General features: G+C 43.1%; 1 long non-coding RNA gene across 1 annotated transcript; it reads right to left on the bottom strand.

The window, feature by feature from the left end:
* Positions 1–3,295: 3,295 nt before the first annotated feature.
* On the bottom strand, positions 3,296–17,627 carry LOC142830039 (uncharacterized). The gene is made up of 3 exons (XR_012905052.1): positions 17,536–17,627; positions 9,565–9,660; positions 3,296–7,466 (listed from the first exon to the last, which is right to left on the bottom strand). It is a non-coding gene; the product is annotated as an uncharacterized LOC142830039 (long non-coding RNA).
* Positions 17,628–23,410: the final 5,783 nt, after the last annotated feature.

Genomic DNA, 23,410 nt, shown 5'->3' with positions numbered 1-23,410 from the left:
GCCGTATGTGGCCCAGAGGCCACATATTGAGTAGCCCTGATCTAGATCATCCCTGATAGATGTTTATCTCACCTGCTCTTAAATCTCTCCATTGATCACATATATTAGTCATGGCTTCAGAACTTAAAACGATTCTTTCATTGTCAGAATAAAAGCATATTTGATGTCCTTTCCCTCCATAATACTAGAATACCCAAGGAGCTGATGAGGTATCTGAGCCATTTGCTATCATCTTTGAAAAATCATGGAAGTTGGGAGAGATTCCAGAAGGCTGGAAAAGGGCAAATATAGTGCCAATCTATTAAAAACGGAAATAAGAACAACGCAGGAAACTACAGACCAGTCAATTTAACTTCTGTGCCAGGAAAGATAATGGAGCAGGTAATTAAGGCATTCATTTGCAAACATCTGGAAGAAAATAAGGTAATAGGTAGCAGGCTGCATGGATTTGTAAAGAACAAATCATGGCAACTCAATCTGATAGCTTTCTTCCATAGGATAACAAGTCTTGTGGATAAGAGAGAAGCGGTGAACATGGTATACCTAGACTTTAGTAAGTCATTTGATACAGTCTCGCATGACCGTCTTATCAATAAACTAGGCAAGTACAAATTAGATGAGGCTCCTATAAGGTGGGTGCATAACTACCTGGATAACCATTCTCAGAGAGTAGTTATTAACGATTCACAATCCTGCTGGAAGGGCATAATAAGTGGGGTTGCGCAGGGATCTGTTTTGGGACTGGTTCTGTTCAATATCTTCATCGATGATTTAGATGATGGCATAGCAAGTACTCTTAATAAGTCTGCAGATGATACCAAGCTGGGAGGGGCTGCAACTGCTTTGGAGGATAGGGTCATAATTCAAAATGATCTGGACAAGCTGGAGAAATGGTCTGAGGTAAATAGGATGAAGTTTAATAAGGATAAATGCATAGCACTCTACTTAGGAAAGAACAATCCATTTCACACATACAGAATGGGAAGTGACTGTCTAGGAAGAAGTACTGCAGAAAGGGATCTAGAGTGATAGTGGAGCACAAGCTAAATATGAGTCAACAGTGTGACACCATTGCAAAAAAAGCAAACATGATTCTGGGATGCATTAACAGGAGTGTTGTGAGCATCACTCTGTGCAGATTAGGTCTCAACTGGAGTATTGTGTCCAGTTCTGGACAACACATTTCAAGAAAGAGGTGAAAAAACTGGAGAAGGTCCAGAGAAGAACAACAAAAATGAATAAAGGTCTATAAAACATGAGCTATGAGGCAAGGCTGAAGGAATTGGGCTTCTTGGCTGTGTGTAGACTGGCAAGTTTTTCCGCAAAAGCACCTGCTTTTGTGGAAAAACTTGCCAGCTGTCTACACTGGCCGCTTGAATTTCCGCAAGAACACTGACGATCTAATGTAAGAAATCAGTGCTTCTTGTAGAAATACTATGCTGCTCCCGTTTGGTCAAAAGTCCTTTTGAGCAAAAGCTTTTGTGCAAAAGGGCCAGTATAGACAGCTCAGATTTGTTTTGCGCAAAAAAGCCCCGATCGTGAAAATGGCGATTGGGGCTTTTTTGCGCAAAAGCGTGTTTAGATTTGCACGGACGCTTTTCCGCAAAAAGTGCTTTTGTGGAAAAACGTCTGTGCCAATCTAGACGCTCTTTTCCGCAAATGCTTTTAACGGAAAACTTTTTCGTTAAAAGCATTTGTGGAAAATCATGCCAGTCTAGACGTAGCCCTTCAGTTTGGAAAAGAGAAGACTGAGAGGGGACATAAGGGTTTTCAGATATCTAAAAGGGTATCACAGGGACGAGGGGGGAAAATTGTTCTCCTTGGCCTCTGAGGATAGGACAAGAAGCAATGGTCTTAAACTGCAGCAAAGGTTTAGGTTGGACATTAGAAAATCTTGCTAACTATCAGGGTAGTTAAACACTGGAATAAATTGCCTAAGGAGATTGTGGAATCTCCATCACTGAAGATATTTAAGAGCAGGTTAGACAGACATCTATCAGTAATTATATAAACAGTGCTTGGTCTTGCCATGAGGGACTGGACTTGATGATCTCTTAAGGTCCCTTCCAGTTCTAATATTCTATGATTCCATGATAATAACATGAAATTTTGAAAGGTTGAACAGTTGTTTTAGTACCCAAATGTTTGCACTCAGTTTCTAAGTGAATTAACTTAATTGGAAGTGACTGAATGGTACAATATACCTCAAGGAAACATAAACTTGCTTATTTAATTAAAAGAAACCCTCTCCCCTCCCACCCAATGTCAAGAACTCTTACAATTTTGTACATACAGCTGGTCCCCGAGCTGCGAATGGTCGACTTATGACCGTTCACAGTTATGACCAAAGCTGTCATAAATGGCAGACCCCGAGTTACGAAGGCAATCCACTCTTATGAACAGCGTGGTCACGTGTAACTCTATGGGGTCCGACTTATGAATGAACCGAGTTACGACCAATTGCTTGGTCCGTAACCAGTTCGTAAGTCAGGAAGAGGCTGTAATTTAAAAGAAACAAGAGGGGTACAATGTCCTATCTGAATAGTCTTATCTTGAGAAATTAATGTCCCTCAAGTGCAAAGTTCATCAAAGATCCTGAAAATTTTACTAAGTTTTAATGGAGGAATAAAGGGAAGAGGAGTTGACTTTTTATCTTGGCGTCCCAATCAATTCTGTATAGAGTTCAGTGTTCCTTCTATGCAGCTTGGCAGCACAGCTTCACAGGTGATTAATCAGACCCACCCAGTCAGTCAGCTCCCTCCATGGGGGGGCTGATTAATCACTTGTGAAGCTGTGCTGCAACACAACCTAGAGGGAACACTGAATTAGAGTTGCCAATTTTGGTTGACTGCATTCCTGGAGGCTTCATCATTGCATCAAGCCTGGAGGGTTGGCAACCCTATTTTTATATCAGAAAAAATCCAGGACATCCACAAAACCTCCCCAAATGTGGATTCCTCTTCTTCACCAAATATAAAAAAATTATATTGTTTACTGAGAAGATGAGTCCAATCCTGCTAACCTCATTCACATAAGTAATCTTTAATGTCAATGAATTTCCTACAGGTTGGACCTCCCTGGTCCAGCACCTTCCAGACTTGACTGGTCCCTGATGAGGGACTTTTCCTTACCAGGGAAGGCCTGCCTTGATGCCCCTGGGTACGTCTAGACTACATGCCTCTAACGACAGAGGCATGTAGTCTAGACGTACCCCTTGTCCCCACTTCCTGGTTCTCCCTGCAGCTCAGCTGATCCACACACCAGCTCCCGTCCCGTCCCCAGCACAGCTGAGCCATGCACCCACTCCTGGTGCTCCCCTGCAGCCCAGCTGAGCAGCACACTGGCTTCCTGCCCCCTCCTGCCAGTAGCTCAGTGGAGCCGCACTCTGGCTTTCGCAGCCCAGCTGAGCTGCAGGACAGCTCCTGGCTCCCCCATCACAGTCCAACTGAGCTGTGTGCCGGCTCCTGGGCTCTCATCTCCTACAGTGTGCCAGGACTCTCTGGTCCTGGAACACCCATGGTCATGCCAGACCACAGATGTTGCTAGCCCAGAGAATCCCGGATTTTAGAGGTGCAACCTGTAGTTTGTTAGAGGATTATTCTTGTAAATTAAAGCTTGAATGATTAGACTCTGTGGCGCTGGTATCAACTTTACCATTACTCACCTACAAAATACTTTATTAAGGTGAAATTAAGATTGCTTCCATACAGCAGTAACTCAGTCTTTCTGGAATCAGATGTCAAACCCATAAGTGAAAAAGACTAAAAGACCAAGGAATATTCACTTATGATCCGTACCCTCCAATATACCGCTTAAAAGAAAATTAGCAATATAACAACAACAACAGAAACCCTAACAAACCCACCAATTTAAGAAAATCAGAAATCACGCAATTAGGGTGTTGCTCCCATGCAGCACACTCACATAAATTCTTGTGTCAGAGGTATTCGAAATAAGCTATTCTGGAATAATAACTCTGGGAATAGCTATATTGAAATAGCGCGTCCACACTCCAAATGACCATCAAAATAGCACAGATCTATATTGAAATAGTGCATCTAACTGATTGGAAGCTGAATTGCATTTAAGGCCCCGTGGAAGCACTCGAGGCAGGGCATCAGGACAGCAGTCACTTCCTCTAGCCGCTGCCTGAGGCTATCTGCAGCTCATGCCTAAAGGGGCTCCCCTTTACAGCTGTGTCTCAGATTCTTCACCTTTGCCTACCTCCCTGAAGGACAGCAAACTCTTCTCACTGTATGCTCTGGTTTCCCATGTGGACACCACAGCACTTCTGCCATGGAGCCAGACCTGCTGCAAAGCACCCACCAGCTTTCAGACCTCATGCCACACCTTCTGGTGCAGTTACTGCAGGCTGCCCACATGGCACTGCAGGGACAGGACCCACAGCTCACTGCAGGGCACCTCCCCACCTCTCTCCTCATGCTGCTCATGCAGCACAAGCCCTTCCGTCCTCTCCTGCACACCGTGCACTGCCGCTTCTGGCGACAAGACATCGGTTCTGACTGGTGGGGCTGGATTGTGATGGAGCAGTGGGATGACTAGCAGTGTCTCCAGAATGTCTGCGTATGGAAGGACGCCTTCCTGGAGCTGTGTGAGTGGCTCGCCCCTGCTCTCAGACGATGGGACACCAACATGAGACTTGCCATCCCCCTCCAGAAGCAGGTTGCTATCGCACTTTGGAAATGCACCATGCCGGACAGCTACTGCTCTGTTGGGAACCAATTAGGCATGAGGAGACTGACTGTCAGGGTCATGCTCATACAGGTTTGACTCTCTTACTATTGTCCTAGGAGGGCGGTGAACTCCTGGAATGGGGTTCTCTAGGGAAGGGAGGGGTGGACTTTCCCTCCCTGCAGGTTTTGCAGTCACGCCTTCACAAAGCCCTGATGGTGAACTTGGGAGTCGCTCCTGCTGTTGGAAAGAGCTTGGTCTCAGGAAATTCCCAAGGGCTCTGGCAACTCTGTGATTCTGTTTGTATCCTTCTACAGGTGGTGACGGCCATCAACACCATCCTGCTGTGCAGGGTCATCATCCTGGATTACGTCGACCCCATCGTGGCATGGGCTTCCCCACACTCCCATCCAGGGCTTTGATCACTGGATCTCCGATCATATCAATTGGAAGGGATACTTTTCAATAGTTCTGCAGGCCTTCATGGACCACTGAGGCTGGTTCACCAACATCAATGTCGGAGAAAGTGGACAATGCCCACATATTTTGCAGCCCCAACCTCTTCCAGGGGATGAATACCGACACATTTTACCTGATTGCACCATCAGGGTTGGGGATGTGGACATGCCATCTGCATCATGGGGGACACAGTCTAACCTTTGCTCCCCTGGCTGATGAAGCCCTACATGGGACATCTGGACCCCATGAAGGAACGTTTCAATGGCAGGCTGACCAGGGACTGCATCCAGGAGGCCCTGAGCAAGAGTTTCAGACTAGGACACCTGTGACACTCTCCCTTAGGCCTCCCCACAAGAGCACTCTGCCTTGCCCCCACTGTGCCTTTCCTCCTCCACCCCTCCCTTCATACCTTCCCTTTCATCCCTCTCCTGCAGACACAATAAACCACACTTCATGTTTTGAAAGAATAAACCATTTTTTAAAATTTGGGGCAAATATAACTGGGGAAAGAACCTGGGAAGGGAGGAGGGGGGAAGAAGCGGAAGGTGGGACTCAGGGATGAGGCTGGGACTGGTGCCTGCCTTGGAGAGATTCACCACCTCATGTGCAGGGACCTCAATGGCCACGGGGGAGTTAGGGGAAGAAGCTGGAGGCGCAGGAGCGGCAGCAGTAGCAGCAGCAGGAGCAGGGCTGCTGGACTGCTCAATGGTGGCCACCAGGTGGTCGATAATGGCAGTGTATGCTGTACACATGCTCCAGGCCTGCTGCAACAGCTCCTGCGAGGAACTTTCCAAGTCCGAATTTCTAATCACACCATAATATGTAAATCTGGCATTTGACACTGACCCGGGTATCATTACACAGAAAATTACCATGTCTCCATAGACTGTCAAGTACACATGACTGTAGGTGTCTAATCCTTTGGGGAAAATCGAAAGGGGGAGAGGGGAAGAGAGAGAGAGAGAGAAACCTTCTCTCTAGGAAAACACCAGCCAGCAGAAATTTTCCTCTATTCCAACTGTTTGTTGGTCTTTTCAGGAAATTTTCTGATTCATTTTATCTTTTTGTGATATCCCAGTATGAAAAAGAGGTACATTAAACTAGTGTTTTCTGAAGTATCTGGTTCACTTCTGGGGATGTTGAAGAATTAGTTGCAGGGAGGGTGGTGGGAAGACACAGAGACCATTAATTTGTTCTCCAGAATCTCAGCTTTTTTTTTAATACATTGTCTTCAGGTTCCCTAGCTATGAATAAAAATGTCAATGTGAACATATAAACTCGTGTCAAATTCTGCCTGAATTTGCAGAGAAACAACAGTTTTGAGGTGTGACCTGCTCTATTCATCTCAGTGGGCACTGTTTTTGATGCCAATAATTATACTGAAAATATCAAATATGTTGACTATTCCACTGTTCACAGCATGCAAGAAAGGAGAAGGAGTCTCATATTAGGATGATCAAATCTGGGAAGGCCTTGAACAACATATGGTGGTACTAAAGGCATTACAACTGGTTTCTATTTTTCCCCAATAGTGACCTCAGTTTTCCAAAGTTTGGGAAAAACCAAGCAGTCAAAACACTAATCAAGAAATACCTTAAAGGTAGTCTAATACTGACTTAAGTAAAAAGGCTACCAAAACCAACAAAAATCACCCTAAACTCAAATCTGCTATGATATAAAACAACATTCCCTTATATGGTTGTTTGTGTTTTCATGATGCATCTCTTAAAAACTAAGTTTGTTCAACAATAGCATGGAACCATAACTGTTTTTCCCCCCAAAATGTATTTCCCCTTTTGCTCAGCTTTGTCTTCATCAGACATTTTTGCTCCAAACTTATCCCTTCTGCCACCATCAATTCAGTCTTAGCTATAGAAGTGCTAATAGTAGACAATTTGCTGCTGGCTGACAGGATCGTAACCCTGTTTTATTATGAACAGAGTTAGCTAACCTAATGCTCAAAAGCCCGCAGACCTTGGTAACCCTATCTGCACGAGCACACTCGTTGCTAGCATTGGTCTAGCTGAACAGAGGGTAGCAATGGTGGGAAACCTGAGACAAAACTCTCTCAGCACACCCTGATGGAATCTACTGCTGTTGCCTAAGAGACAAGCAAGACCTATTGATTCATCTTTAAGTGATGTCCTCATGTGTGTTCCACTGTTGGTGTTGGGCTCGTGCACGCACGGGGTTGGGGAAAAGGGGGTGACATTCATGCCTTTGGAGTTCGCACTTGTGATCCGAGGCCCCTCAGTTCCTTCATCGCCGCCCACGGCTTCAGATGGTGCTCGATCCCTCTCCTTCTCTTCAGTCATCTGTTGACAGGAATAGAGTTAGAATTAGTGCAGAAGTTGTTTTTCATTTTTATAGTTAGCAGTAGCTAGTTTAAAAAATATATTTTGAGTTTTATTGTTGTAAATAGTTAAGGTGCCTAAGGTGTGGCATGCTGCCAGCTTCATCAGCCATGATCCTCAGGCCTGTCTTTAAAAAAAAAAGGGGGAAAAAAAGGAAGAAATCAACAGAATACCGGGCTCCCCTGGATTAAAGGAATGTGAACAATGACGTGACCCTGATGGCCTGCCTCCGATGGCCACAGGTTTTCCATTTGTTGCCTGGGTGAGACACATGTCCCACAGAAGAGAGTGCATTGCTGTAGCCTCACAGCGAGGGTTCAAAAAGATTGAGAGCTGAGGCTACACATGTTATTTGACAAAGCGCTTGAGCCTCAATCAAACAAGGAGGACAAGCAGCACCATGACAATGCACTACTGAGAAGGAGACCCTGAGTGCCTCTTTACCTAAGTCTTCAGCTATAAGAGGGTTTCTCCAGCTCGCTCCCTACCACCACAAGTTAGTATGGGAGACAGGCCGGGTTCCTCCAGCATCAGGTGTCCCCATGCCAGGTGTAACCATACACCCGGCGCACAAACACTTCCTCCACTTTACAGTAGCTTCAGACTATTTCCAATACAGAGCTCTTCCTTTCGGCCTTGCGTCTGCCCCCAGAATATTTTCCAAGACCCTGGCAGTAGCCTCAGAATACCTATGCTGCAAAAGTATTATGATTTTTCCTTTCCTGGATGATTGCCTCATTTGAGGCCCTTCCCAGCAAGCAACAAGAAATATGCTTATTTTCATGAAAGGGGTTTTCAAATCCCTTGGCCTCATTATCAACAAAGAGAAGTTTATCATATGTCCCACCTAATCCATAGAATTTATAGGGGCTCATCTCGATTCCACAACAGCATGAGCATACCTGCCAAATCACCGTCTTGACTCCATAAAAAGTTTGGTTTCAATCACGATGTTGAGTCCAAATGACTCAATTCTAACCTGCCTTTGTCTCATGGGCCATGTGGCTGCTACCACATATGTAGTCCTATATGCATGCCTGCACTTCCATTGCCTTCACCATTGGCTTGCCTTGGTGTATACACTGGCCAAACACCATGTACACAGACAAGTATCGATTCCCCAGAGTATTGTCATTACGTTGGTGGACTCAGAATCCACAGAATCTTCTGGCCAGCGTCCTATTTCATCCATATTACCACAGATGCTTCACTCCCTGACTGGGGTGCTCATTGCAAGCATTATCGAGTTCAGGGCAAATGGTCTACCCACGAGACTGTGCTCCATATCAGTCTCCTGGAGCTCCATGTGGTCTGCAATGCCTGCATACATTTTCTGCATCATATCCGGTGTTCCATGGTACGCATCCTCACCGACAATGTAACTACCATGTTTTATATCAATAGGCAGGGAGGTGTCCAATCTTGATCCTTGTATGCAGAGTGATGCTTCTGTGGAACTGGTGTATACACAACAACATCAATATCACCGCATCATGCCTTCTTAGAGTCAAGAATACTATTGCATATACCCTCCGTCACCAGTTTGCAGTGGACCATGAGTGGGAAATCCAAACCGGGTCCTACACGACATCTTCCACCAATAGGGTTGGACATCCATAGACCTCTTCACCAGTTGCCAAAACACCAAGGGACCACAGTACTGTTCCAGAGCGGGCATAAGACCCAAATTGCTAGGAGATGTCTTCCTTACCTCATGGAATACTCACCTCCTTTACACCTTTCCTCCCATCCTGCTCATCTCCAGAGTCCTGCACAAGATACAGTCGGGCAATATCTTGGTCATCCTCATAGCCCCAGTGTGGGCCAGGCAGACCTAATTTCCCTATCTCTATCAGATGTCTCTCCAACCTCCTTACTCACTTCCAACCCTTCCAGATCTCCTATCACAAAATGGGGGCACTCTTCTCCACCCACAGTTGCAGACACTGTATCTGATGGCTGGGTTTCTCTCTGGTTCTCAGAGGTAGAGCAGAGATGTTCACAACAAGTAAAGGCTGTCTTACTCCACAGTAGATGTCAGACCACTCGCAATACTTACCTATATAAGTGGAACCGCTTTACAACCTGGTGCACGAGTAACAGGACTTGGCCATCTTCTGTACCTCTTTACAAGGTCCTTGACTACATTATGTTGCTGAAACAACAAGTTTTGTCATTTTCATTACTCAGGATGCACCTAGCTTTGCTCACCATGTTTCACCCTCTGACTGATGGTTTTTCTATATTTGCTCACCTTTCTCAAAGGCCTACATAATCTTGATCAGTCATGTACACGTACTCCACCCACCTGGGATTTGGTATTGGCTCTTACGGCACTTTCAAGACTGCCTTTTGAGCCGATGGCCAAATGCACACTCCACCTGCTAACAGTAAAGACAGTGTTTCTACTGGCCATCATATCAGCCAGGCAAATTAGTGAGTTTTCTGGTCTCACAGCATCACTGCCATATACCATTTTTCACAAAGACAAAGTCGTCCTCTGACCCCATCCTTCCTTCCTGCCTAAAGTCAGGTTGGATTTCTGTATCAATGAGCCTATCGTTCTCCCTGCCTTTTGTCCAAAGCCTCATGGTTCCTGAGAGCAGGCTATTTTACATACCCTAACTGTCAGAAGGGCAATCGTTCTACATAGACCATACCCAACACTTCCGCAAATCACAGACTCTATTCATCTCACTGGAAGAGCATGCCAGGGGAAGGCCACTCTCGTTGCAATGTGTATCAAAATTGATAATATCCTACATCATTTGATGTTACTCACTCAAGGTAGACCTCTCCATATATCCCCCAGCGTGCATTCTACTTGAGCAATAGCAGCATCAACAGCCTTCCTCAAGGGAGTACCACTCAAGGGTATCTGCTGAGCTGCTACCTGGTCTTCTAACCTGGCTTTCACAAGTTCTGCAGTCACTGACACAATCCTTTTATTTGCACACAAGACACAGCTGAAGCGCACCTGCCATCTTGGGGGTACAGCTATGTAGTCACCAACAGCAGAGCACCAACGGGGACATCACTCAAGGAAGAAAAGGAAGTTACTCACCCTGTGCATTAACAATGATTCTTCAAGATGTGTGACCCCGTGGGTGCCCCACAACCCACCCTCGTCCTTCTTCTTCAGTTTGACCATTCAAGAGGGCGAACATGGAGAAACTGAGGGGACTCAGGTCATGTGCGCAAACTCCAAAGGTGTGAACATCATGCTCCCCACCCCCACGCGTGTGCGGCCTGACTGGATACAGCTAGAAAAAGATTCTGATCTGCGGTGCCCGGATGAGCTGAACACCAACAGTGGAGCAACCATGGGGACACAAATCTTGAAGAACCACCATTACTGCATAGGGTAACTTCCTTTTTTCTTTTGCTAAATATCTATACTTATGCACTGAGTGTTAATCTCACATGCAAGGCCTCTAAATCCCATGAGTTAAAAAGGGAGCTGTGGAATGAGTCTGTCCTCCCTATACTATCTAACTTCAGTCCTGACTTGGAGAGTCCAGGCTTCCTAAAATAAGAGGTCATTCAGTCTCCCCAGACTCATTACCACACCTCTCCAGATCAGAGCCAACAAGTTTTTTGAAATGGTGCCAAACTATATGGGGTGGTTTTCATAATATACTCTACTGTCCACTAGGGACTGAACAGAGACCACTAAACCAATTTCACATAGGAGTTAAGATTTAAGTAATTTTTTAAACAACATTTACATGTTCCACATATTTTTTCTTCAAGAAAAAAGTCCTTAAAAGACCGAAATAGAATAGTTTCTGTAATGTAGGGTAATTTCACATATGATAAATATAGTACGTGCCTATGACTTGTAGTCAATTATAGAATTTATCCTATATCAGATGAAACAAGTTTAATAAACCACTTAAGTGTTTTAAGGTATGCATTCTACCAGGATGAATGATGTATTTATCTACAGTCTAATGTATATGTTCTATCATTCTGAATATTAAATAGAAAAACCTATGTTTAAATAATGTGAAGGGTCTGATTTAAAGCAACAGAAGCCAATAAATACAAAGTTTATGTTGCCAACCCAGCCCTATTTTATACAAATTGTTTATAAAACGTATGTGGCATGAATTATATCATATTTATATTTATGTTTCCGCCTCTACATTTGATTTCCTGAATTTTGTGTCAGTCTCTTCATTTACTAGCATCCTTTTTAATTTTTTTGAGACAAACATGTCTTTTATGAAAAATTTTAACATTTATAATGCTTGCTTGAGAGAACAGAATGATTCCTTTGGTGCTGTTAGTGCCTCTGTTTTATAAAGAATCAGAAAGTTTTAGAAAACATGCATTAGTTACCATATTAACTTTTTATTGTTTACAAGAAAGACCAGAATAGCTCTCTTGGAGCTTATCTGATCTCTCAAGTTACCATGTAACTTGCTAGTTATTTAGGATGCTTATTAAAAATTGAAATAACTATAGACCATTTAAGGAGATGTTTAACAAAATAAATAATGGCAAGGTGGTAGCCTATAGAGTTCATTTTTCACTCTCTAAATGGGTTGGGTTCTAATTAATTTGCCAAGCGTAAGCAACTTTATATGCCATTATGTCTTAAATGACAAAGGATACATTTTAAGGAACCAATCCTAATTATCCTGAAGTCAATGGTAGTTTTGCCACAGACTTCAGTGGAAAAAACTTCAATTCTAAATTGGGACATATACATGTGAAAGGGGTAATATCTATATCCAAGGCTGCTTCAGAAAATGCTACCAAAAACAAGCAGCTGTAGCAGGTCATGGAAGTCTCCTCAATGATGTGATGTTCACAACTCATGCTCCAGTGCCAGCAATATGACGTATCAGCAAAATAACCAAATGTGATTTTTGGATTGCAAATTCATAAGCATAATGTCATAGAGGCTGTTTCTTGAATACTGCATTCAGTTCTGGGTTCCTCCAAACCAGAAGATAAAGCATAGGGTTCATTTAAATAGCAAAAAAAGTAAAAGACAATGTAATCTAGTGGGCAAAAGCACAGAACTAGGAGCCAGGAAATCCAGAGTTCAGACACTGGCCTATTCTACACTAGGACTTCACACCAAATTTAGCCTACAGTCAATTTTCTAAGTGATATGTCCACACTACCAAGACAGTTGTGCTTCCCTTAGCGGCTGCAGAAGTTGATGTCTGTACTCCTGCTTTTCACCAGGAGTAATGCTATTCCTGACCATGCATGGTTGAAACGACACTAGTGTAGATGCAAAGCTGCCAGAATTTTGATGATATTGGCTTCTGGGAGGCCTTTTGCAGTCTTTCATTATGACCACTCTGGACAGAACTTCTGCCTCTACTGCTCTCCTGCTGAGCTCAAAAAGCCCTGGGAACCATAGAAGGTTCTGTCCCAGCTGGCTAGCCTTGTAAGCCCATTGTGAGTGAGTAGCACACACAGGACATAAGGACATGAGTTTACTGTTAGCAAACCGGGGGACAGTGCAACGATGGCGAGTATTTCTGCTCCCATGGCCTCCGCTTCCCAGGGGCACAGAAGAGCACCAGCCTGGACTGTCCAGGAGACCTTGATGTGGGGGGAGATGAAGCCACGCTGCATGTGCTCTGAACCAATAAACAGAACACTCAGCTCTATCGCAGGATTGCAAACTGCCTTGGGGTGAAAGGATATTCCAGGGACACCCAGCAGTGCAAGGTGAAAATCAAGGAGCTGTGCCAGTCATATCATAAGGCAAGGAGGAGAGTGGTTGTTCTGGGGTGGCATCTCACACCTGCCGTTGCTCTGACTAGCGGGACAATATTCTGGGGGTCTCACAGTGTGGTCATCAAATCTGGCCAAGACATGTCTTGTGTCAGCCAGGAGGAGAGTGGAGTAGCAGAGGGGCACAGTGTTTGAAAGCCATCTACGGCACCCGCACAGTTAGGGAAACCCACGGCTTTCTGAGGATTCATTTGTTAATATTTTACAGTATAGTATAGATGCATAGCATAGGAGGCGTGCTAATTATTACTATTCCTAGCCAACTGGACTTTTTATAAACGCACAAAGTTTGACTCGGTTTTAATTTTGGACAAAGGATCAGATCTATTCCGGTCTTATCATTCTGTCCAGTCTATAGCCATTATACAAGGCAGGCACCCATTCTTTTTTTTTTTTTTTTTTTTTTTTGAATGAACTTCAGCCTGTAGAACCGTTAATGAGTTCATTCTAGGTGCATTTATTGAGTCTGCTTAAAATATACTGACAGAGTGCCAGAGCTGTAGAGATGTTAAAAAATGATGCTGGCAGGTTAAACTCTCACATAATGTGTTCAAAGGAGCTTAATATTCCCCCTAATTTAGTTATCCATCAAATGTGATTTCCAGTGTGTAGTTTCTTCTCTCTGACCTAAAGATCAGAGAATGTGGAAATGAAAATACCTGTGGAAATGAGCTAACAACCCTTTTTCATGTTGCTCTCCAAAACATTGTCTACAATGTAAATATTTGTATAGAACAAAACAGAGAATTTTAAATTCAAACATACTCTCAGTATTAACATATAACTGCAGGAGCTGGAAATCTACCAAAACGTTAGACAGAAACTAGACACCTTCCTAAACAAGTGTGTATGAAAGATTCTGGGCATTGGTTGGAAAGATTTTATTACCAATGAAGACATCTGAGAAATCACCAGCTAGAAGCTTGTTTTCACCAGAATCAGAAGGAAGCACTGGACATATTTAATCCATGTAGTCCAGATGCTAACAGACAGACTCCCACATGAAGTTATCAAGTAGAAACCAACAGGTGCGAGGAAACAATGGCACCCAAGAGAAACCTTAAGTAGAATAGTTAATTGAGAGGGAAGAGCAGTGAATCTCAATGCCATAGAGCAGTTGGAAGCAGTGGCAACTGACAAAGAGGAATGGAAGAAACTATTTTTCACCCTGTGTTCCAACACTACTGTGGCAAGTTTGTAAAACAAAACAAGAACAAACCGTTAACCCTGAACAGTGCACCATATGGACAATATAACATCTATAGATAACAGATTCAAAATGGAGTCTGTGGACTGAGGGACTATTCAAAATGGGAACCTGAAAAGCTTTTGCCGCCAAAATTACCATCTGCAAACGGCACATGGCTGTGCACACTGCACCATAGTGCTGCACACAGTGTGAAAGTTTGCACCCGACTCTAGTTTTGCACCCAGCACTACACCCTGCTTTGCACTAGAGACGCTTAGAGTTTTCCTGCCTCGAACTTTATAAAACCCAGAATCCTGAGGAGATCGGGTCGGCAGTTTTACTACACCATCGTGGAAGAAGGAGACCTCTAGTCAGAAGACTGTGGTGAAGGCCCAGTCGAGCTGACAGACCTACCCATTCCATTCCTGCCACCCTCAGGGTGCTTCGGCCCACACTGTGGCAATAGCCCAGTAATAGTGAGCCTTGGTTACCTGATTGCTCTCTACATCATTGGGACTTACAGAGCATCAACATTGTTCGGCATCTGCTGTGGTGAAGGCCCTCATGGCGCCTAGAACTGCTCTGACATCACCCACTAACTGCACATCCGCCCGTGGTACCAGCAGCGGTACATCTAACCGAGCGTCTCTCCACACCCTCAAGGACGCCTCAGTGTTCCTCCCCTGACCGCTGCCTTAAGCTAAAGGGTAGAAGATCCTGACCATCAAAGCTGCCTCTGATGGACTAAGTAAGCCATTCTGCTTTCAGTCATCTCTCCTATATTCTTTTATTTCAGAGGGTGAGGGGCTGGGTTGTCAGTTCGGTGTTCTGTTGTTGTTATTTGCCTGTTGTATTTCAATACATCTTTTATTTAAATTTAAATCTGATACATGTTCGTATTTATTCAGCAGGACTTGGGGTAAATCCGCTGGTGACAGATATGGTGGTTTCCAGGCCGGACCTCCTTCTGGGGACAAAGGCATTTTAACACCTAATCAGAGCAGGCCCCATTAAATTTCATTTACTAGTGCGCCTTTGCTGGTAACAAAACAAACAAACAAAAAGATTGTCCAGAAACCTTTAAATCTAAATTCTGAGGAGGACAAAATTCCCAGGGAACTATGCAATATGGTGGACAGAACCATACAAATGCAAATGTTTCTAGATGTTTAACTGATATTGATATTTAAGTTTCTCATGACTTCAGATTCTTCCTTGAAGCCTAATTCAATGCTCACTGAAGTCAGTAGAAAACTTAACACAGTCTACAATGGAGATTCTATCAGGCACCAAATTAATTGTCACAGGAAATACCAGAAAAATAAATATGAAAGTCTTAACTGCACAAGGTAATAGCCCAAAGTCTAATTAATACAGAAGTCAGAAAAATATTTCTCTGATGGCAAATTGACTTATTTAGCTCTGGTCTACCAAGTATATTTAAAAAATCTGAAAGTGATATTGAATTATTAAATAATTCATTTCACATAATTTCAATACTCTGATATCTAGTTGTTGTATCAAAGGAACTCCATTAGAAAGATAAACACTTAAAATTACTTGTATCATAGTAAACTGTTTTGGATGCTGGATACACAATTTAATGCTAATACTTTGCCAGGAAATTACATGGTTTAAACAACATACCAAGTAAGTATTGTAATCAATAGAAGTTTGCTCTTCTATGTTAATGACCATTCTCTTTGAAAGTGGGTGGATCTAGCCATTTGTTTCTTTTTTCTGCTGGAATTAACATGATCAAGTATAACATCATTTAAACGTAATGTTAAGAATAAACAAATAAGAATAAAACAAAACATAAGCAAATTAAGGTTCCATGGCCGTGTTAACTTGGCTGTGAGGCACAGCCTGTATATTTTATGGTATACATTTCAGGACATCAAAGGCCTACTGTGTGTGCAAGGAATGCACGATGCACAAGAAAGGATTGCAGTGTATCTGGAATACAATATAGGAATCAAAAAGCAAAGAATTCAGGTGTGTATCCAAACAGTACTAAGCTCGATAACTACATATATGTACAAAGGAGCTACATTATTGAGGCTGTTGGAAGCATACATTTTGCAACTGCTGACTACTGTGATTTTAACTACACACTTTTAATATTGCATTCTATAGATGATGGAACAATGAAGAGGATTTTGACATCAGAGTCAAAAGACTAAAAATTGAGCAAATGAGGGAATGGGATTTTTTTGGTTGGTTGGTTGGTAAAAACATCTGATTTTCCAACTTAGTAAAGAAGAAATTTCTTTAAAGACTCCAGTGGAACTTTTAAGTCTCATGAGGAAAGACAGCTCTCCTCCCTCCCACCCCAGCCTAGTCAAGAAGGGGTTAAATGGCTGCTCAGTGCTTTTTTCAGTCCCAAGCCGATGCACATGTAAGGCATGACAATCCTGGAGAAGGCAGGGTCCTAGCTCAAGTTGGATGGCATTCAAGGAATAGGTGGAAATAGTGCACAAAGCTTCTAGAAGTGGGGAAACTGCTTGCTTGAGCCCTCTGAGGCAAGAGAAGGGTCAGCTTTTCTTTTTTTTCCCATTTGGAGCCCTAAGACTCAACCTTGGTAATTTGGACAAACAAGGAATAAGGAATCCAGACTTGCACTTACCCTAAGACTGGGCAGAGGGGGCTGTTTTTGTGAGCTGTGGAGATTAGGGATGTTAAAGACTAGTCAACTATCGGATAAGCAAATGTTTATTGGATAGTCAGTCGGCTAGTCGATTCCCTCCCCCTTGCTGCCTCTATCTTTTCAAAAGGACCTTGGAACAAGTAGTTTCTGGGCCTATTAGGCTACAACAATGTGAAGTGATGTCACCAAGTGGATACGGCTTTATTAGAGTCTAACAGCCTTAGCACTGAGTATATTAAACACAAATATAGAATTTATAAAATTCAGCCTCTGCTCCCTACTCCTCTACAAAAAAAAGCTCAACTTCTCAGAGGACTCTGTCTATTGCCAAGTTCTAAACTTCAGCCATTCTTTTGCAGTAGCTTAACACTTCTTTTTAGTGGGAGAAATATTTTTTCACTCTCTTATAGCTAAGTGGATTTGCTCACCTCAAACTGAACCAGGAAAATGTCACCTATGGCAGGCCAGAGTCTAAACATGGTAAACTTCACTCCATCAAATCAGAATGTCTTGTGTCTTCATTTAAAATCTTCTCACCACGAAGCATCCAAGATCTAAGTGACAGATTTTTAAAGTGTTAGTACATAGTATACTAGCTTCCCTATTGAAAACATATTAATAAAAACAAAGGAACACTCATAAAATATGACTGTCAAGTTTGTGAAGACAGATGTATGACATTTTAAGCAAAATAATAAATATTTTGTGTATAACCATCAGCTAGTTGTATCCCTTTTACAGGATCAAAGGCCTCAGAGGGGGGACTGTTGGGCGAAGAAAATGGACAGTGGAAGCATGTGACTCAGAGGACCAGGCAGAGGAAAAGATGGGTCAGTGAAGGAAAAATAGAGCTCAAGAACAGGTATGTGGAGCTGGAAAATGAAGAAGGGGTACAGCAGGTAGATAATGAAGATGGAAGGGTAAGGAAGAAGAGAAGAGTGGCTAGTTCCATAGATAAAGGGGAAGACTTAATGGAGACAACACCAATAATGAGCATTAGGATTACAAGGGAAAATAGGAATGGTAAGGGCTTGCAGCCAGAGGAAGCTAGAGATAGACCAGAGAATTTCACTGTCACTAGGAAAAGGCAGGTCTATGTGATTGGGGACTCCTTATTGAGAAGAATAGATAGGCCTGTAACCAGAGCTGATCCAGAGAATAGAAGGGTGTGCTGTCTGCCAGGTGCTAAGATACAAGATGTGGAACTGAGGTTGAAGAGAATTATTAAGGGAGCAGGAAGGAATCCATTGATCATCCTTCATGTAGGAACAAATGATACGGCTAGATTCTCGCTGGAACAAATTAAGGGAGACTATGCTAGGCTGGGGAGGATGCTCAAGGAAATTGAGGCTCAGGTGATCTTTAGTGAGATTCTGCCTGTTCCTAGAGAAGGGCAACAAAGATGTGACAGGATTATGATGATCAATAGATGGCTTAGGCAGTGGTGCTATAAGGAGGGCTTTGGGATGTATGGTCACTGGGAGGCATTTATGGGCAGAGGACTGTTCTCTAGAGATGGACTTCACCTAAGTAGGGAGGGAAATAGACTTCTAGGATGGAGGCTGGCTCAACTTATTAAGAGAGCTTTAAACTAGGAATTTGGGGGAGATGGTTGGGAGATGCCCAGGTAATCTCTACACCAGATTTTAACACTGAGATGGAGGAAAACGAAGTAAGAAAGGATATAGCTGGGGGTAGGAGAATGAACATGAGGAAGGGTGGGGTGACTACTAGTCTAATAAGTCATATTGGAGGTATAACATCTGTGCCAAATTGGGTAAAGAATGTGAATGAGGCCAAACAGCAAAAATTAAGATGTTTGTACACCAATGCGAGGAGCCTAGGTAACAAAAAGGAGGAACTAGAGCTATTGGTCCAGGAAGTGAAACCAGATATTATAGGAATAACAGAAACATGGTGGAATACTAGGCATGACTGGAGTACAGGTATTGAAGGGTATGTGCTGTTTAGGAAAGACAGAAATAAGGGTAAAGGTGGTGGAGTCGCATTGTATATTAAAGATGAGGTAGATTGTAAAGAAATAAAAAGTGATGGAATGGAGAAGACAGAGTCCGTTTGGGCAAAAATCACATTGGGGAAGAAAACTATCAGATCCTCCCCTGGGATAGTGCTTGGGGTGTGTTATAGACCACCAGGATCCAATTTGGATATGGATAGAGACCTCTTTAATGTTTTTAATGAAGTAAATACTCATGGAAACTGAGTAATTATGGGAGATTTCAACTTTCCAGATATAGACTGGAGAACAAGTGCTAGTAATAGTAATAGGGCTCAGATTTTCCTAGATGTGATAGCTGATGAATTCCTTCATCAAGTAGTTACTGAACCAACAAGGGAGGATGCTATTTTAGATTTGGTTTTGGTGAGTAGCGAGGACCTCATAGATGAAATGGTTGTAGGAGACAACCTTGGCTCGAGTGATCATGAGCTAATTCAGTTTAAATTAAATGGAAGGATAAACAAAAATAAATCTGAGACTAGGGTTTTTGATTTCAAAAGGGTTAACTTTAGTAAATTAAGGAAATTCGTGAGGGAAGTTGATTGGACTAAATAAATTATGGATCTTAAAGTGGAGGAGGCCTGGAATTATTTAAAGTTAAAGTTACAGAAGCTGTCAGAAGCCTGTATCCCTAGAAAAGGGAAAAAATTTATAGGCAGGTGTGTTAGACCCACCTGGATGAGCAAGCATCTCAGAGAGGTGATTAAGAAAAAGCAGAAAGCATATAAGGAGTGGAAAATGGGAGGGATCAGTAAAGAAAGCTACCTTATTGAGGTTAGAGCATGTAGGGATAAAGTGAGACAGGCTAAAAGTCAGGTACAGTTGACTGGAGAATTGCTAATATAGTTCCAATTTTTAAGAAAGGGAAAAAAAGCGACCCGGGTAACTATAGGCCTGTTAGTTTGACATCTGTAGTATGTATGATCCTGGAAAAAATTTTGAAGGAGAAAGTAGTTAGAGACATTGAGGCTAATGGCAATTGGGACAAATTACAACATGGTTTTACAAAAGATAGATCGTGCCAAACCAACCTGATCTCCTTTTTTGAGAAAGTAACAGATTTTTTAGATAAAGAAATGCAGTGGATCTAATCTACCTCGACTTTAGTAAAGCATTTGATACAGTACCACATGGGGAATTATTGGTTAAATTGGAAAAGATAGGGATTAATATGAAAGTTGAGAGGTGGATAAGCAACTGGTTAAAGGGGAGACTACAGCGGGTTATATTGAAAGGTGAACTGTCAGGTTGAAGGAAGGTTACTAGCGGAGTTCCTCAGGGATCAGTTTTGGGGCCAATTTTATTTAATCTTTTTATTGCTGATCTTGGCACCAAAAGTGGAAGTGTTCTAATAAAATTTGCTGATAACACAAAGTTGGGAGCTATTGCCAATTCAGAAAAGGATCGGGATATCATACAGGAAGATCTGGATGATCTTGTAAATTGGAGTGATAGCAAAAGGATGAAATTTAATAGCGAGAAGTGTAAGGTTATGCATTTAGGGATTAATAACAAGAATTTTAGTTATAAGCTGGGGACACATCAGTTGGAAGTAACGGAGGAGGAGAAGGACCTCGGAGTCCTGGTTGATTATAGAATGACTATGAGCCGCCATTGTGACATGGCCGTGAAAAAGGCTAATACGATCTTGGGATGTATTAGGCGAGGTATTTCCAGTAGGGATAAGGAGGTATTAGTGCCATTATACAAGGCATTGGTGAGACCCCATTTGGAATACTGTGTGCAGTTCTGGTCTCCCATGTTTAAGAAGGATGAATTCAAACTGGAACAGGTACAAAGAAGGGCCACTAGGATGATCCGAGGAATGGAAAACCTGTCTTATGAAAGGAGACTCAAGGAGCTTGGCTTGTTTACTTTAACCAAAAGAAGGCTGAGGGGGGACATGATTGCACTTTTTAAATATATTAGAGGGATAAATACTAGGGAGGGAGAGGAATTATTTAAATTTAATACCAATGTGGACACAAGAACAAATCGATAGAAGCTGGCTAGTAGGAAGTTTAGACTTAAGATTAGACGAAAGTTTCTAACCATTAGAGGAGTGAAGTTCTGGAACGGCCTTCCAAGGGAAGTAGTGGGGGCAAAAGATCTATCTGGTTTCAAGATTAAACTAGATGGGTTTATGAAGGGGATGGTTTGATGAGATAACAGGATCTTGGTAACTAATTGACCATTCATTATCAGTGGGAAATAGGTCAATGGAGGGATGATAGGAGTTACTATAGAGAACTTTCTGGGTGTCTGGCTGATGAGTCTTGCCCTCATGCTCAGGGTTTAGCTGATCGCCATATTTGGGGTCGGGAAGGAATTTTCCTCCAGGGTAGATTGGCAGAGGCCCTGGAGGTTTTTCGCCTTCCTCTGTAGCATGGGGTAAAGATCACAGCTAGAGGATTCTCTGCATCTTGGGGTCTTCAAAGTATTTGAAGGCTTCAATATCTGAGATATAGGTGAGAGGATTATTCTAGGAGGGGTAGGTGAGATTTTCTGGCCTGCACTGTGCAGGGGGTCAGACTAGATGGTCATAATGGTACCTTCTGACCTTAAAGTCTATGAGTCTATGAGTAAAGAATGCTGAGGACATGTCTACCTAGCAGCATTATTTCAGAATAATTGATGTTATTTCAAAATAATAAAATGCGTGTCTACACAGCAAGTCATTATTTCTAAATAATGTTGAGATGGAGGACTTCTTACTCCAAGTCCTGTAACCCTGCAGCAGGGAGCTCGTGTTACAGCCTTATAGCCCCTAGCAAGATTGAAACATCAGTGCCAGCTTCCTGCGAGGTGAGAGGAAGGGCAGACGAAAGCCCCAAGCCTCCCTGCTGGATCCCGCGTGCAGGGAACAAGTGCACTGTTCTTTTTCTTCCCCCAGGGTGAGGGAAAATGGGTCCATGTGTGCTGCATTTTCCTTCCCCTGGGAAACATTTTCCTGGAGGCTTTATTCCAGAGAATGGGAGCAGACAAAAGGCATGCAACATGGTGCCTGCTACATGGCGTGACAACAAGTAAATGCTCCCATTCACTCACTCACCCTCTGGCCAGACACCCCCAGCATCCAGCCAGACAGCCTTCCCCCTGCCACCAGCCCCCTGGCTAGACACCCCTAGACCCTGCCCATACACCCCCTGCCCAGACACCCCTTGCCCTTTGCCCCATGGCCAGACAACCCCCTACCCTCTGGTGAGACAGTCCTGGCCCCTGCCCTCTGCCCAGACACTCCATACCCCTGGCCAGAAACCCCTTGCCCTCTGCTCCCTGGCCAGACGCCCCCTGCCCCCTGGCCAGATGCCCCCTGACCAAACAGCCTACTCCCAGGCTGTTCCTGCACCTTTTTTCCCACCCAGGCCTCACATCCTCACCCCTTCCTACAGCCCACCTCCCACCCTGATCCTGCAAGTCCTTAATGTAAGGACTTAGTTCGAGTTAACGTTTGACTGCCGCGTGTAGCTGCGGGCAGTTAGTTCGGACTAGGGGGATTTAAAAATGGCGACCGGACGGGAAGATGCAGATAAAACCCGGGATATTTAAATCCCGGGCTTCATTTAAAACTTCGAATGCCTACATTAGCCTCCCTAGTTTGAACTAGGGGGCTAGTGTAGACATACCCTATTATATTTAATGCATTCCATAACTATTCCATCAATAGCTACAGTTTTGGTATATTCAAGTGGTAGAGCTAGTCATCCTACAGGTTGAACCTCTCTAGTCCGGCACTCTCTGGTCTGGCACCATCTATGGTTTGGCATGATTTTAATTAGCCAGATTTTCACGTATCATTCATGCAGCCAAGTTTCCCATGGTCCTATAAAGTTTGCTTAGAGCCACCAGTCCTGGCTCTCAGTGTTCTGTGCTGTTATTTACCTCTAATTTATCCCTAAATGTCTTCTAAGAGCCAAAGAAGCATTGGAAGTGTTGGTAATGGTCCTCATGGTTTGGCAAATTCTAAAGTTTGGCATTGGTCTGGTTCCAAGGATGCTGGACTAGAGAGGTTCAACTTGTAGTTGAATTGTTTCTTAAATTTGAGTGAAATTTTAAAAAAGAGTAAAGATTATTTTAATTAGTTTTGAGAGACTATAGAGTACCATGGATAAAACCAGTATAGTCCGTTGTTTTTTGAGAAAAGTCATAATGGTTTTTAGATTGACCACTAATAATGTTGCAAAAATCTTAACATGGCTGTTAAACAGTGATGTGCCTATAATGCATGTCCCTCTTTTTCTTTTTGTAATCAGAATATTTGTGAGTGTAACATGCATGTAGTA

This window comes from Pelodiscus sinensis, chromosome 6 (assembly GCF_049634645.1).
Source record: "Pelodiscus sinensis isolate JC-2024 chromosome 6, ASM4963464v1, whole genome shotgun sequence".
Classification (NCBI taxonomy): domain Eukaryota; kingdom Metazoa; phylum Chordata; order Testudines; family Trionychidae; genus Pelodiscus; species Pelodiscus sinensis.
This window is presented reverse-complemented; position numbering and strand designations above follow the sequence as displayed.